The 15,541-nt window shown below is 43.7% G+C and overlaps 1 pseudogene; it reads right to left on the reverse strand.

The window, feature by feature from the left end:
- LOC120018599 overlaps positions 1-15,541 on the reverse strand; it is a 38,537-nt pseudogene that overhangs the window by 15,465 nt on the left and 7,531 nt on the right.

The raw sequence follows: 15,541 nt of genomic DNA on the forward strand, positions 1-15,541 counted from the left end.
ATTCTCTATGGTATGGAATCTGGTTTCCGCTCAGGTTATGGATGTGTCACTGCAACCTTAACGGTCCTAAATTATGTCACCATTGCCCTTAATTCTAAGCAATGTTGTGCTGTTATTTTTATTGACTTGGCCAAAGCTTATGGTAGACCATTCCATTCTTGTGGGCCGGCTAAGGAGTATTGGTGTCTCTGAGGGGTCTTTGGCCTGGTTTGCTAACTACCTCTCAAAGAGTGCAGTGTATAAAGTCAGAACAACTGCTGTCTCAGCCACTGCCTGTCACCAAGGGAGTACCCCAAGGTTTGATCCTAGGCTCTACTCTCTTCTCAATTTACATCAACAACATAGCTCAGGCAGTAGGAAGCTCTCTCATCTATTTATATTCAGATGATACAGTCTTATCCTCAGCTGGTCCCTCCCCAGATTTTGTGTTAAAAGCTCTACAACACAGCTTTCTTAATGTCCAACACGCTTTCTCTGCCCTTAACCTTGTTCTGAACTCCTCCAAAACAAAGGTAATGTGGTTTGGTAAGAAGAATGCCCCTCTCAAAACCAGTGTGATTACTACCTCTTAGCTTGACATGGTCACCTTATAGAAGTATCTGGGAGTATGGCTAGACGGTACACTGTCCATCTCTCAGCACATATCAAAGCTGCAGGCTAAGGTTAAATCTAGGCTTGGTTTCCTGTATCATAATCGCTTCTCTTTCACCCCAGCTGCCAAACTAACCCTGATTCAGATGACCATCCTTCCCATTGCTAGATTACGGAGACGTAATTTATAGATCGGCAGGTAAGGGTGCTATGGAGCGGCTAGATGTTCTTTACCATTCTGCCATCAGGCTTGCCACAAATGCTCCTTATAGGACACACCACTGCACTCTATACTCCTCTGTAAACTGGTCATCTCTGTATACCCGTCGCAAAACCCACTGATTGATGCTTATTTATAAAACCCTCTTAGGCCTCACTCCCTCCTATCTGAGATGCTTACTGTAGCTCACATCCTCCACATACAACCCTCGTTCTGCCAGTCACATTTTTTTAAAGGTCCCCAAAGCACACACATCCCTGGGTCGCTCGTCATTTCAGTTCGCAGCAGCTAGCAACTGGAACGAGCAGCAAAAAAACGTTTAATCTCGTTTAATCTCCATCTCTTCATTCAAAGACTCAATCATGGACACTCTTACTGACAGTTGTGGAAGCTTCACATGATTCATTGTTATCTCTATCTTCTTGCCCTTCGTGCTGTTGTCTTTGCCCAATAATGTTTGTACCATGTTTTGTGCTGCTACCATGTTGTGCTAATGCCATGTTGTGTTGCTACCATGCTGTGTTGTCATGTGTTGCTGCCATGCTATGTTGTTGTCTTAAGTCTCTCTTTATGTTGTGGTGTCTCTTGTCATGATGTGTATTTTGTTCGGTATTTTTCTATTTTTAATCCCAGCCCCTGTCCCTGCAGGAGGCCTTTTTGCCTTTTGGTAGGCCTTCATTGTAAATAAGAATTTGTTCTTAACTGACTTGCCTAGTTAAATAAAGGCTAAAAAAATACAATTCAAATAAAAGATGTTAAAACATTTAAACATTTTCTGACATCTTATTTTCCTCTCTCACTCCAGTTGTTCTCAGGGGATGGGTCAGTTATTGTAGAGAGAACACCTTTGACCAGGTTGAGTCAGGCTTCTACTTCATTGCCCTGGATGAATACACCAACGAGGCAGAGGATGGACCAGCTGGTCACAAACTCATCTTGTGTCTTACACAACTCAGCAAATATGTATCGCTCCACCTTCGTGAAACTCCAGTGGCCTATTTTTGTTTACCTTTTTACCAATTTCTTTGGATTGTAGAAGGATTTTAAGTTGGGACTTCGACTCCATACTAAATCTAATTCCGTCTCCTGTATTGTTCTGCCCTCTCTATAGATCATGCTGATGCCTCAATGTAAGAACCTGGAGATCTTCACTGATTCTGAGGTAGGTGACGTGGCCACAAACAGTGCGTGGGACACCTTGCAGCGCTACCACTGTCTGGTAAACAGCCAGAGGGTGGTCAAGACACCTGCTGCAACTTCATATTTAGTGTGTCAGCTCCGCTGCACCTGGGAGCTAAAGGTATGGAACCGCACTCCAAACAGTCATGTATGCTTAAACATTAATTTTAAGCTCATTTATATGTTTCTTAAGGTAGCAATCAGCAGTTGAAATGGTAACAAAGCATACTCCCCGCCCCTGTTTCAGTAAAAAGCTGGGGCATGGGGCTGGAGAAATGTAAGCACTCTCAAATTCATAGACAGAGCTTTGGAAGCAAATTCTGACGATCGCACCTCCTTCTAAAACCACATTGGAGGAGGTGACCGAAGGTGCCTGACTTTAGACCTCCTCCAATGGATTTTGAGAAGGATGCAAGTAGAGGAAGTGGGGAGTTGAGCAGAGATGAATTAGGACAGAGCTCATGTCATTGTTTTAGGTGGAAACTTACATTAAATTATCCATTCTGTTTGCACATATATCTTTGTTCAACTTGTGCTCTTTCCACAGATGGTTTTCGCTTGCTGATAACATCTGATCTGATGAGACTCCCTATGCGATTTGACTGCTGTATTAATGACTGTATTCAATTAAACTTCCAATGCCAAATGTAAATAATTTGAGATTCTGTAATGATAGACAATTATTATAAAACAAATCTGTTTTCCTCAGCGCAACGTTTGGTGTTGTTTTGTCCTCAGTCCTCCTTTGAATGCTGTGTGTACTGATTCAGTTCTAAACAACCATCATCGAGTCCATCTTCACCTCCTCCATCACTGCAACAGATTGTCCGGTCTGCTGAGATCAAGTAATTGGCTGCCACCTGCCCTCCATTGAGGTCCTACACGACTCAGGGCAAGAAAAAGTGTAGGAAAGATCATCACCGACCCGCTCTACCCATCTTCAAAATACTACCCTCTGGCAAATGGTTCAGGTCAATCACGACCAAAACCTCCCGCCACCTGAATAGTTTCTTCCTCTGTGCCATGGCCCTCACCAACCGGCCACCTGGTCCAAGATGATCCATTCATCCATGGACTTAGAACTCTGCACATCATTCCAGAACTGCATATTGCTCTTTGCACATCTCTTACATGCATAATTTATAATGTAGGTTATAGTCGTCATAGTGTACATACTGTACATCTGTGGAAATTCTAAATCTATATACACTACCATTCAAAAGTTTGTTATTTTTGAAAGAAAAGTATTTTTTGTCCATTAAAATAACATCAAATTGATCATAAACACAGTTTAGACAATGTTAATGTTGTAAATGACTATTGTAGCTGGAAACGGCAGATTTTTTATGGAATATCTACATAGGCGTACAGAGGCCCATTATCAGCAACCATCACTCCTGTGTTCCAATGGCACGTTGTGTTAGCTAATCCAAGTTTATAATTTTAAAAGGCTAATTGATCATTAGAAAACCCTTTTGCAATTATGTTAGCACAGCAAAAGGTACAGGAAAAATGAGGCAAAGGGCTGTAAGACATGGTTTTAATTCTAGACACAGGAAAGGTAGGAAGTATACGGAGGGTACGGGGCAACAGAGGACGAACAGCAGGGGGGCTAATGATCTTGGCGCAGGAGAGAAAGGTCTCGGCCTCCGGGGGTATGGCCGCGGGGCTATAGTGGCGTGCCAGCGCATCTGGCTTGACCTTCTTGGATACCGATTGGTGCTGCGGAAGTGAAGTGGCCCAGGCCTTACTGAACCCCTCCCAGAGGTCTTGGTACTCCACGGGACTGGCGGGGAGGTCCGGGTCAATTTCCAAGCCCCCAGAAAGACATCCCTGGGCAGGTAGAGCTGACTTCAGGCAATGAGTGTGGCAGGATTAGCTCCCACTAACGATGGAACCAGTAGCCCAGTCAATAGAGGGATTGTGTCAGTGGAGCCAAGAGAATCCCAATACCACGGGAACCTGCAGACTCAACTAGCAGGAATTGGATCATCTCGCTGTGGTTCCCTGACACTGGTAGGTTGATGGGGGTGGTGTGGTGGGTGACCCGGCCTATAGAGCGCCCGTCCAGCGCTCTAACATCCATGGGAATGGAGAGGGGATGCCCAGCTCGGACGCCAGGGCAACGTCCATAAGACTCACAGCCCCCGAGTCGATGAGTACCTGGAGAGACTTGGACTGGTCGCCCCACAGCAGGATGGCATGGAGAGGGGGGTGAGTAAGAGGAGAAGAAAAAGTATCTTTAAGATCCACCAGAGTGCTCACTCCAACGAATGAGGTAGGTCTCTTAAAGCGACAGGTAGACACATAATGACCGACAGTACCACAATACAAACAACTCTGGGTGTCAAGTCTGCGTAAGCATTCAGCTGGGGACAGCCTAGCCCTGCCGAGCTGCATTTGCTCGGGAAGGGGTGAATCGGCAGTCTTCAGAGGCTCTTGGAGGAACTTGGGTAAGCTCGGATCCTCTCGGGGACGTAGACGCCGAGGACTTCCGGAGTTCATCAGATGCAAGGTGGGATCCTTGAGTGAGCGATTGGGACTGCAATCAGACCTGCCACACTGAGGGAGTCCTGCTGAAGCTGGAGTAACTTCCGGGCAGCCTCTCTCCCAGACAACGGAGCCTCTAATACTTTTTTCACCTTCGCCACGAATCCCTCCAGAGTGAAGCATACGGCCGACTGTTGTTCCCAAACGGCTGTAGCCCAGGCGAGGGCCCTCCCCGACACCAGCGTGATGAGGTATGCTATCTTAGAGCGGTTCGAGGGGAAGGAGGAAGGCTGCAGCTCCATGACGAGGGAACACTGAGCGAGAAATGCAAGACAGATGCCCGACTCTCCATCGAAGCGCTCCGAGGGAGGGAAGCGGGGTTCACGGGAAACCGGGTTGACGCCGCTGCTACCAGTTGGGTTACTGAGCAGCTGGGAGGTTACAGTCGTGGTAAGACGCCTAGTAGACAACCCACGGAATTGCCCCCGCTATGTGTCCAATGCTTGGTCGTGACGTTTGGCCACGGCCTGGAACCCTTCCATCAGACCATGAAGCAACTCCTCGTACCTTCCAATGATGGCTTCTTGGGAGGCGAGGGAGTTGCGGATCTTGTCCGACTCTGCTGGGACAGTCACTGCCAGTTCGTACGATCACATTTAAGGTAAGACCCAGATGCAGACTATGCAATGTTCTGCAGGCAGGCTCAGGTCAGGCAGAGGTCTGTAATCCAGCATAGTGGGGCAAAGGTACAGGACGGTAGGCAGGCTCAGGGTCAGGGCAGGCAGATGGGTCAAAGCCATGAAAAACTAGAAAACAGGAACTAAGACAAGACAGGATCAATGGGAAGAATGCTGGTAAGTTCTACGAACAATTGAATTTGCAACAGACAAACAGAGAACACAGGTATAAAAACATAGGGGATAATGGGGAAGATGGGCAACACCTGGATGGGGTGGAGACAAGCACAAGGACAGGTGAAACAGATCAGGGCGCGACAACGCAAGAAGGCTCAATGCTGTAATCACTGCCAAAGGTGCTTCAACGGTACTGAGTAAAGTGTCAGAATACTTAGGTAAATGTGATATTTCCGTTTATTTATTTATAATTTAGCAATAATTTCTAAAAACCTGTTTTTGCTTTGTCATTATAGGGTATTAAGTGCAGATTGATGAGGGGGAAAAAACTATTTAATCAATTTTAGAAAAAAGCTGTAACATAACAAAATGTGAAAAAATGGGTTTGAATACTTTCCGACCTGTATGTACTGAATGTGCCATGTGTGTGTGTCCTTGGGCTCAATCCCTTAAATATTGGCTCCTGCTTTCAATTAGTGGACTCGTTTTATGGTGTTTTCTAGAGCTGACTGTGCTTTTTGTTTTACAGACAAATGTTGCTGGTTAGCTTTAACAAGTCGATTCCACTCAACTCAAGGTATAGTATACCTATTACAATTGTTTTCTCAATTTATTGGATTATCAAGCTGCTGGATTTCCCCAAGTCATTTGGCGCTTACTGCTGAAGACTGCCATGCAGTCCATCACAAACAGAAGGCTCGTAATAGCCAATCACAACACTTGACCGGCCGATGGCAGGAATTTGATCGTTCTTCCATCACTTCAGTGAAAGTGATTTCATGCCCCCATCAGCCTGAAATCCAAACCCAAAGGTGCTAAGACTTGAGTGAGAGCAACTTTTTTTAAATGGGTGAAAACTTGACAATGACAAGTGACTATTGCTGATGGACAATTTATTGCGTTAAAATAATGTATCTTTCCTTACAGTTCTATATGTACTGTTTAAGACATTTTTATTTTTGATATGTGACAATGATGTTCTGTTCGCTCAAAGTCACACTTGCAAGCTCTCATGTTTCATTCGCACTCTCGACTGGCCTGCGTGCTTGCGGGACCCATCCTCTGCTCACTCGACTACATTTCCTTTCTCTCGACTCATTGTTTGCTTGCGCAATGATGTTCCATCTTGCTCGCACGAGCCATCTCGTGTCTGTTCGACTTTTGAATCGGATTTGACGTCATAGATGACCACCCTTCATATTTTCAAGCATGTTGGTGGCTGCATTATTGTAGAATCCTTAGAGGCTTCTTAGATTTATGACTCATGACACGTAAGTACGGTTTAGTATTTAATTGTAACTTAGAATAACATCCTCTAATGCACGTGGCTTAAGCTACCTGCTGCTTTCTTATATCACGGTTATATAGGCAGACATAGGAAATGCCTACGAATAGCGGAAAGCAAACCACCGTCTTGAGTCAATACTGCCATCTATTGGTAAACAAATATACCAGGCTACTACATTCCCCCCCTTTTAAAGCTAATAACACAACTTGATTCCTTTCTTAGCTATGCTATTTTCATATTTATATTTTTTCAAACATGATCTCCTTTAGGATCTGAAAAAGTCTTGCGGACGTCTCTCTCTAATAGAGCGCCTCAGAGGTGTTGTAGCTGGTGCCACCAGCTCTTCACCCCTTGATGGTGAAACAAAGTCTTTTTGTGGAGACTTCACTGGAGTAGGTCGTCCCGGAGTGGTGATCTCAGGAAGTTGAGCATTGTTGATCTCAGGTGGTTTGTCCAACTGCAACTCTGGGAAACGTTCCAATGTCCGTTCCTGCTCGTTTAGGCATTGTTCCAGATCCCCGGATGGAACTGGAATTCGAGCTCAAATCTGATCCACGTGTCTCCTTAGTCCTTGTCCACTTCCGATGATCACAGTATAGGATACTGGTCCTGAGCAATCCTCAATGGTAGCTGGAATCCATTTAGGACCAAACCCATAGTTTATTGTATAGACATCATCTCCAGGTGAGAAACTTCTGAGTTTGGCTCGGTTGTCATGATTACATTTTTGATTCCATTGCCTTTGTTGTATTTTCACTTTCAGGTCTGGTCTGATGAGATCCAAGGTGACCTTAACCTCCTTGACATCAACCTTTCTGCAGGTGACAACCCAGTTGTATCTTGAGGAGTAATCCTGTAGAAAAACTAAAATCTTGACACCTTTGTTTCAATGCTGGGCCATTTCATCTTCCTCATCCCCTCCTTCAAGGTCTGAACCGCACGTTCTACTAACCCGTTTGAAGATGGGTGAAAAGGGGCCGACGTTACATACTGAATTCCATTTTGTTTCATGAAACTTGGGAATTCAGTACTTGTAAAACAAGTAGCATTGTCGCTAACCAACATTTGAGGCAATCCCATAACATTGAAGCTTTGTCTCAACTTCTCAATCGTAGCGTGCGACGTGGACGTGTTCATGGGGTAAACATCCATCAGCTTTGAATAAGAATCAATCAGCACAAGGAACGTTTTTCCTAGGAAAGGTCCAGCGTAGTCCACATGTAGTCGTGATCATGGTTTTTCTGGCCATTCCCATGGATGTAATCGCGCGGTGGGGGGTAACTTCCTGTTACTCTGACAATCTGCACACCGGCTGACCTCATTTTCCACATCGTGGTCCATCTTTGGCCACCAGACATATGACCTCGCTAGGCCTTTCATTCTCAACATACCTGGATGCGACTGATGCAACATCTTCAGTAGCATACCCCGCCCTTGTGGTGGGATAACTACTCTTGAACCCCACAGAACACACCCATCTCGAACACTCAAGGCCAAGCGGCGAGCGTAGTAAGGCATGATATGAGCTCTGTCACTGTAGGCCATCCATTCAGGATAAATGCATGCACTTGTGATAGCGTCACATCCTTTGAAGTCCATTGCCTGATTTGTGCTGTGTTCACCGTTGCATCATCCAACACATCAATCATCAAAAGCTGGTCATTTTCTTCTTCCTGAATGATGATTTCTGGAACGGGCAGCCTACTCAGAGCATCAGCATTCCCATGGTATCTACCTGGTTTGTAAATTATTCTGTACTCGTAGGCCCTGAGCCACACAGCCCATCGTTGAACTCTTGGAGAGACCATTTGTGGTACTGGCTTTTGTTCATGGAACAGAGAGATCAGAGGCTTATGGACGGTCACAATAGTGAATGTTCCCCCGTATAAGTACTTGTGGAATCTCTGTATTCCGACTATGACAGCCAGTCCTTCCTTGTCCAGCTGAGAGTACTTTTTCTCCGCTGGCGAAATTGTTTTTGACATGAACCCGGTTTCTCTGCACCATTCTCCATCCGGTGTGATAGCACCGCTCCCACACCATACGATGAGGCATCACACGATAAGATGAGGTCTCTGTCTGCTGAGTAGTGCACTAGCACTTCAGCTGATGGCAGTAACACCTTTGACTTTGCAAAAGCTTCTTCCTGTCTTTCTGACCATTTCCAGGCCACATCCTTCCTTAAAACTTCTTGTCAATAGGGGGGCGCTATTTTCACTTTGGAGAAAATCGTGCCCAATTTAAACTGCCTCGTACTCTATTCTAGATCATACAATATGCATATTATTATTACTATTGGATAGAAAACACTCAAGTTTCTAAAATTGTTTGAATTATATCTGTGAGTAAAACAGAACTCATTTTGCAGCAAACTTCCAGACAGGAAGTGAAAATTCTGAAAATGGGGCTCTGTTTCAGGGCCTGCCTATTCAACTGGCTTATATTTATCGATATACATGCACTTCATACGCCTTCCACTAGATGTCAACAGGCAGTGGAAGGTGGAATGGGGTGTCTAGCTTGATCTGAGGTCGAATAAGAGCTTTTGGAGTGGCAGGTCAGGAATTTCCTTTGTCTACCAAGGCGCGCGAAGCACCTCGATATTTTCTTCTGATAAGCGTTCAGTTTACACGGCGAATATCTCCGGCTCTGATTTTATTTTATACGTGATAATAACATCGTAAAGTATGTTTTTTCAACCGAGTTTTATCAGATTATTCAACGTTTATTGGGACTTTTGGAGTTTTCCGTTCTTTGCGTAGAGAGAAGATGGGAACGTTATCAAGCTTGGCTAGCATTGTGGCGCGAATTCGACAGAAGAAAAGGACATTCTAAAACCAAACAACGATTTATTCTGGACCAAGGACTCCTTGTACAAGATTCTGATGGAAGCTCAGCAAAAGTAAGAACAATTTATGATGTTATTTCGTATTTCTGTGGAAAATGTTGATTCCTATTCTCTGCCGTTTTGGCGAGCGCTGTCTCACAATAACGCAAGCTGTTTGTTATGGTAAAGTTATTTTAAAAAATCTAACACGGCGGTTGCATTAAGAACCAGTGTATCTTTCATTTGCCATACAACAAGTATTTTTATGTAAAGTTTATGATGAGTTCTTTGGTCAGATTAGGTGAGTGTCCAAAATATCTCTGGAGATTCTGGTGAATCGATGCTACGTATTCACAATGTATAATCAGGATTTGTAGCTCTAAATATGCACATTTTCGAACAAAACATAAGTGTATTGTATAACCTGATGAATTTGTTCAAGGTTAGTGATTAATTTTATGTCTATTTTGTCGGTTTTATGCAAGCTATTTTTGCGGGGAGTAAATTGCGTTGTGTGTTTGGCTACTGTAGTGAGCTAATAGAAATATATATTGTGTTTTCGCTGTAAAACACCTAAAAAATCGGAAATATTGGCAGGATTCACAAGATGTTTATCTTTCATTTGCTGTACACCATGTATTTTTCATAAATGTTTATGATGAGTATTTAGGTATTTCACGTTGCTCTCTGTAATTATTCTGGCTGCTTCGGTGCTATTTGTGATGGTAGCTGCAATGTAAAACTATGATTTATACCTCAAATATGCACATTTTTTGAACAAAACATAAATGTATTGTATAACATGTTATAAGACTGTCATCTGATGAAGTTGTTTCTTGGTTAGTGACTAATTATATCTCTATTTGGTCGGTTTTGTGATAGCTACCTATGCGGTAGAAACATGGTGAAAATATGCGGTTGAGTCTTTGGCTATTGTGGTTAGCTAATAGAAATACATATTGTGTTTTCGCTGTAAAACATTTTAAAAATCGGAAATGATGGCTGGATTCACAAGATGTTTATCTTTCATTCGCTGTATTGGACTTGTGATTTCATGAAAATTATATTATATGATATCCCTGTCCCGTTAGGCTAGGCTATGCTAGTCAGCTTTTTTGATGAGGATGCTCCCGGATCCGGGATGGGTATCACTGAAAGAACCCCCTTGGCATCCACCTTGTGACCTAGGTCCTGCACTTCATCAGCTAACAGTGTACACTTGCTCCTCTTCAGCTGGAGACCGGTGTCCTCCATCTTCCTCAAAACTTCACCCAAGTTTCTGAGATGTTCCTCCTTCGTGACTCCCATGACAAGAATGTCATCGAGGTAAACGGCTACCTTGGGTATCCCCTGCAGAACTCCCGCCATGGTTCTTTGGAAGATAGCTGGTGCAGAAGACACCCCAAAAGGTAAGCGTTTATAGGTAAACATCCCTCTGTGGGTGTTTATGGTCAGGTACCTCTATGAAGATTTATCCATTAGCACTTGCTGATATGCGTGACTCATGTCCAGTTTTGTGAACTGTTGCCCTCCGGTTAACGTTGAAAGCAAACCCTCCACATTGGGTATGGGGTACTGCTCCAGAGAGGAAACTCTATTTACAGTCAGCTTATAGTCACCACATAATTTGATTGAACCATCTGGTTTTAGTATGGGAACAACTGGTGTTGCCCACTCAGAGAACTTGACAGGTATAATTATATCTTCTGCTAAGAGTCTGTCAATTTCCACATCCACTTTAGGCTTCATGGCATATGGAACTGATCTTGGCCTATAGAATCTGGCAGCAGCAGCAACATGAATGGTAGCTTGGACCCCTTTTAATGTCCCTAGCTCTTCTTTGAAAACACACTCATGCTTTGAATGCACCTTCTGCAGTGTCAATGTCTCTGTGGTGAGTGGTGACATGTTTGATTTCATCCCAGTTCAATTTTATTTCCTCCAACCACCCTCTCCCTAGTAAGCTGGGGCCAGTACCTTCCACCACTTTTTTTTTTTTTTTAATTTCACATTTATTTAACCAGGTAAGCTAGTTGAGAACAAGTTCTCATTTACAACTGCGACCTGGCCAAGATTAAGCATAGCAGTGTGAACAGACAACAACACAGAGTTACACATGGAGTAAACAATAAACAAGTCAATAACACAGTAGGGGAAAAAAAGAGTATATATACATTGTGTGCAAAAGGCATGAGCAGGTAGGCAATAAATAGGCCATAGGAGCGAATAATTACAATTTAGCAGATTAACACTGGAGTGATAAATCATCAGATGATCATGTGCAAGTAGAGATACTGGTGTGCAAAAAAGCAGAAAAGTAAATAAATAAAAACAGTAAGGGGATGAGGTAGGTAAATTGGGTGGGCTGTTTACAGATGGACTATGTACAGCTGCAGCGATCGTTTAGCTGCTCAGATAGCCGATGTTTAAAGTTGGTGAGGGAAATAAAAGTCTCCAACTTCAGCGATTTTTGCAATTCGTTCCAGTCACAGGCAGCAGAGAACTGGAAGGAAAGGCGGCCAAATGAGGTGTTGGCTTTTGGGATGATCAGTGAGATATACCTGCTGGAGCGCGTGCTACGGGTGGGTGTTGTTATCGTGACCAGTGAACTGAGATAAGGCGGAGCTTTGCCTAGCATGGACTTATAGATGACCTGGAGCCAGTGGGTCTGGCGACGAATATGTAGCGAGGGCCAGCCGACTAGAGCATACAGGTCGCAGTGGTGGGTGGTATAAGGTGTTTTAGTAACAAAACGGATGGCACTATGATAAACTGCATCTAGTTTGCTGCGTAGAGTATTGGAAGCTATTTTGTAGATGACATCGCCGAAGTCGAGGATCGGTAGGATAGTCAGTTTTACTAGGGTGAGTTTGGCGGCGTGAGTGAAGGAGGCTTTGTTGCGAAATAGAAAGCCGATTCTTGATTTGATTTTGGATTGGAGATGTTTAATATGAGTCTGGAAGGAGAGTTTACAGTCTAGCCAGACACCTAAGTATTTATAGATGTCCACATATTCTCGGTCGGAACCGTCCAGGGTGGTGATGCTAGTCGGGCGGGCGGGTGCAGGCAGCGAACGGTTGGAAAGCATGCATTTGGTTTTACTAGCGTTTAAGAGCAGTTGGAGGCCACGGAAGGAGTGTTGTATGGCATTGAAGCTCGTTTGGATGTTAGATAGCACAGTGTCCAAGGAAGGGCCAGAAGTATACAGAATGGTGTCGTCTGCGTAGAGGTGGATCAGGGAATCGCCCGCAGCAAGAGCAACATCATTGATATATACAGAGAAAAGAGTCGGCCCGAGAATTGAACCCTGTGGTACCCCCATAGAGACTGCCAGAGGACCGGACAACATGCCCTCCGATTTGACACACTGAACTCTGTCTGCAAAGTAGTTGGTGAACCAGGCAAGGCAGTCATCAGAAAAACCGAGGCTACTGAGTCTGCCGATAAGAATATGGTGATTGACAGAATCGAAAGCCTTGGCCAGGTCGATGAAGACGGCTGCACAGTACTGTCTTTTATCGATGGCGGTTATGATATCGTTTAGTACCTTGAGCGTGGCTGAGGTGCACCCGTGACCGTCTCGGAAACCGGATTGCACAGCGGAGAAGGTACGGTGGGATTCGAGATGGTCAGTGATCTGTTTATTAACCTGTTTGGCGTGCAAGCCCGACGTCGGTACACTTATGACAACAGCCAGCTCAAAGTGCAGGGCGCGAAATTCAAAATATATATTTTTTTTAATATTTAACTTTCACACATTAACAAGTCCAAGACACCAGATGAAAGGTACACATCTTGTGAATCAAGCCAACATGTCCGATTTTTAAAATGTTTTACAGGGAAGACACAATATGTAAATCTATTAGCTAACCACGTTAGCAAAAGACACCACTATTTTTACTCCATCAGTTTTTTACTCCATCAGTAGCTATCACAAATTCGACCAAATAAAGATATAAATAGCCACTAACCAAGAACCAACTTCATCAGATGACAGTCTGATAACATATTTATTGTATAGCATATGTTTTGTTAGAAAAATGTGCATATTTCAGGTATAAATCATAGTTTACATTGCAGCTACAGTCAGAAATTGCACCGAAAGCAGAAAGAAAAATTACAGACACCAACGCCAAATAACTAAATACTCATCATAAAACATTTCTGAAAAATACATAGTGTACAGCAATTGAAAGACAGGCATCTTGTGATTCCAGACAATATTTCCGATTTATCAAGTGTTTTACAGCGAAAACACAATATAGCGTTATATTAGCTTAGCACAATAGCAAACATCACACCAGCATTGATTCAAGGCAAAAATAGCTATAACGTATAAACCACCAAAATATATTAATTTTTTCACTAACCTTCTCAGAATTCTTCAGATGACAGTCCTGTAACATCATATTACACAATGCATATAGAGTTTGTTCGAAAATGTGCATATTTAGCGGCACAAATCGTGCTTATACACTGAGAATAGTGTCCATAACGTCAAGCAATCTGTCCGGCGCCATCTTGTAAAGGCACCTATTCTTATCGAAAACTATTCATAAACTTGACTAAAAAAATACAGGTTGGACAGCAATTGAAAGACAAATTAGTTCTTAATGCAATCGCTGAATTACATTTTTAAAATTAACCTTACTGCGCAATACAGGCTGCGATAACGCAAGGCTACACTGCAGGAAATGGCGTCTTATGCATTTGACATTTTTCAACAGAACAATGAATTATCAGCATAAATAGTTCTTACTTTTCGATGAACTCCCATCAGAATCTTGGGAAAGGTGTCCTTTGTCCAAAAGAATCGTTGCTAGGTTGGAGAACGTCGTCTTCAACGTTGCAATTAGCAGTAAACAATAGCCATGTGGGCCAGAGATACCCAACTTCCTACAACGTCACGAAAATAAATACCCGAAAATCGCAATATACTGACATAAACTGATATAATTCGGTTTAAAATAACAACATTACGATGTCTTCAACACCTATATCGAATAAAAACAGAGCCGGATATATCTAGGAGCTAAAACGGGAGCTTCTAAAATGACATGCCAAGACCCTCCCTGCGTCAGAGCGAAGAGTGGAAAGATGGGACACTTCGGTTCCAAGCAATTTATAACCTTTGGGAACTACGTAGAAACTCCATTTCAACTCTCCCTATTCGCTGACACCCAGTGGAAGGCGTATGCAGTGCATCTCAACCAATAGAGGACAGGCAAATTAATACACAGGTCTCAGAACAGCCAGCAAAATTCTGCATTCTGACATACACATAGGAAAATTGCTCTAAGTCCAGTTCTGTTTCACCCACAGATATAATTCAAACGGTTTTAGAAACTAGAGAGTGTTTTCTATCCAATAGTAATAATAATATGCATATTGTACGAGCAAGAATTGAGTACGAGGCCTTTTTGAAATGGGCACCTTTTATCTGGCTACTCAATACTGCCCCTTGAGCCCAAACAGGTTAACTTGGCTTTCGAAGACCTTAGATAGGCAGGGCAGGATGGATATAGGTCTGTAACAGTTTTGGGTCCAGGGTGTCTCCCCCTTTGAAGAGGGGGATGACCGCAGCAGCTTTCCAATCCTTGGGGATCTCAGACGATATGAACGAGAGGTTGAACAGGCTAGTAATAGGGGTTGCGACAATGGCGCCGGATAGTTTCAGAAATAGAGGGTCTAGATTGTCAAGCCCAGCTGATTTGTATGGGTCCAGGTTTTGCAGCTCTTTCAGAACATCTGCTATCTGGATTTGGGTAAAGGAGAAGCTGGGGACGCTTGGGCGAGTAGCTGCGGGGGGGGGGGGGGGGGGGGGCGGAGCTGTTGGCCAAGGTTGGAGTAGCCAGGTGGAAGGCATGGCCAGCCGTTGCGAAATGCTTGTTGAAGTTTTCGATTATCTTGGATTTATCGGTGGTGACCGTGTTACCTAGCCTCAGTGCAGTGGGCAGCTGGGAGGAGGTGCTCTTGTTCTCCATGGACTTTACAGTGTCCCAGAACTTTTTGGAGTTAGAGCTACAGGATGCAAATTTCTGCTTGAAAAAGCTAGCCTTTGCTTTCCTGACTGACCTGAACAGTTGCATATC

Source organism: Salvelinus namaycush, chromosome 23 (assembly GCF_016432855.1).
Source record: "Salvelinus namaycush isolate Seneca chromosome 23, SaNama_1.0, whole genome shotgun sequence".
In the NCBI taxonomy this organism is placed as follows: Eukaryota; Metazoa; Chordata; class Actinopteri; order Salmoniformes; family Salmonidae; genus Salvelinus; species Salvelinus namaycush.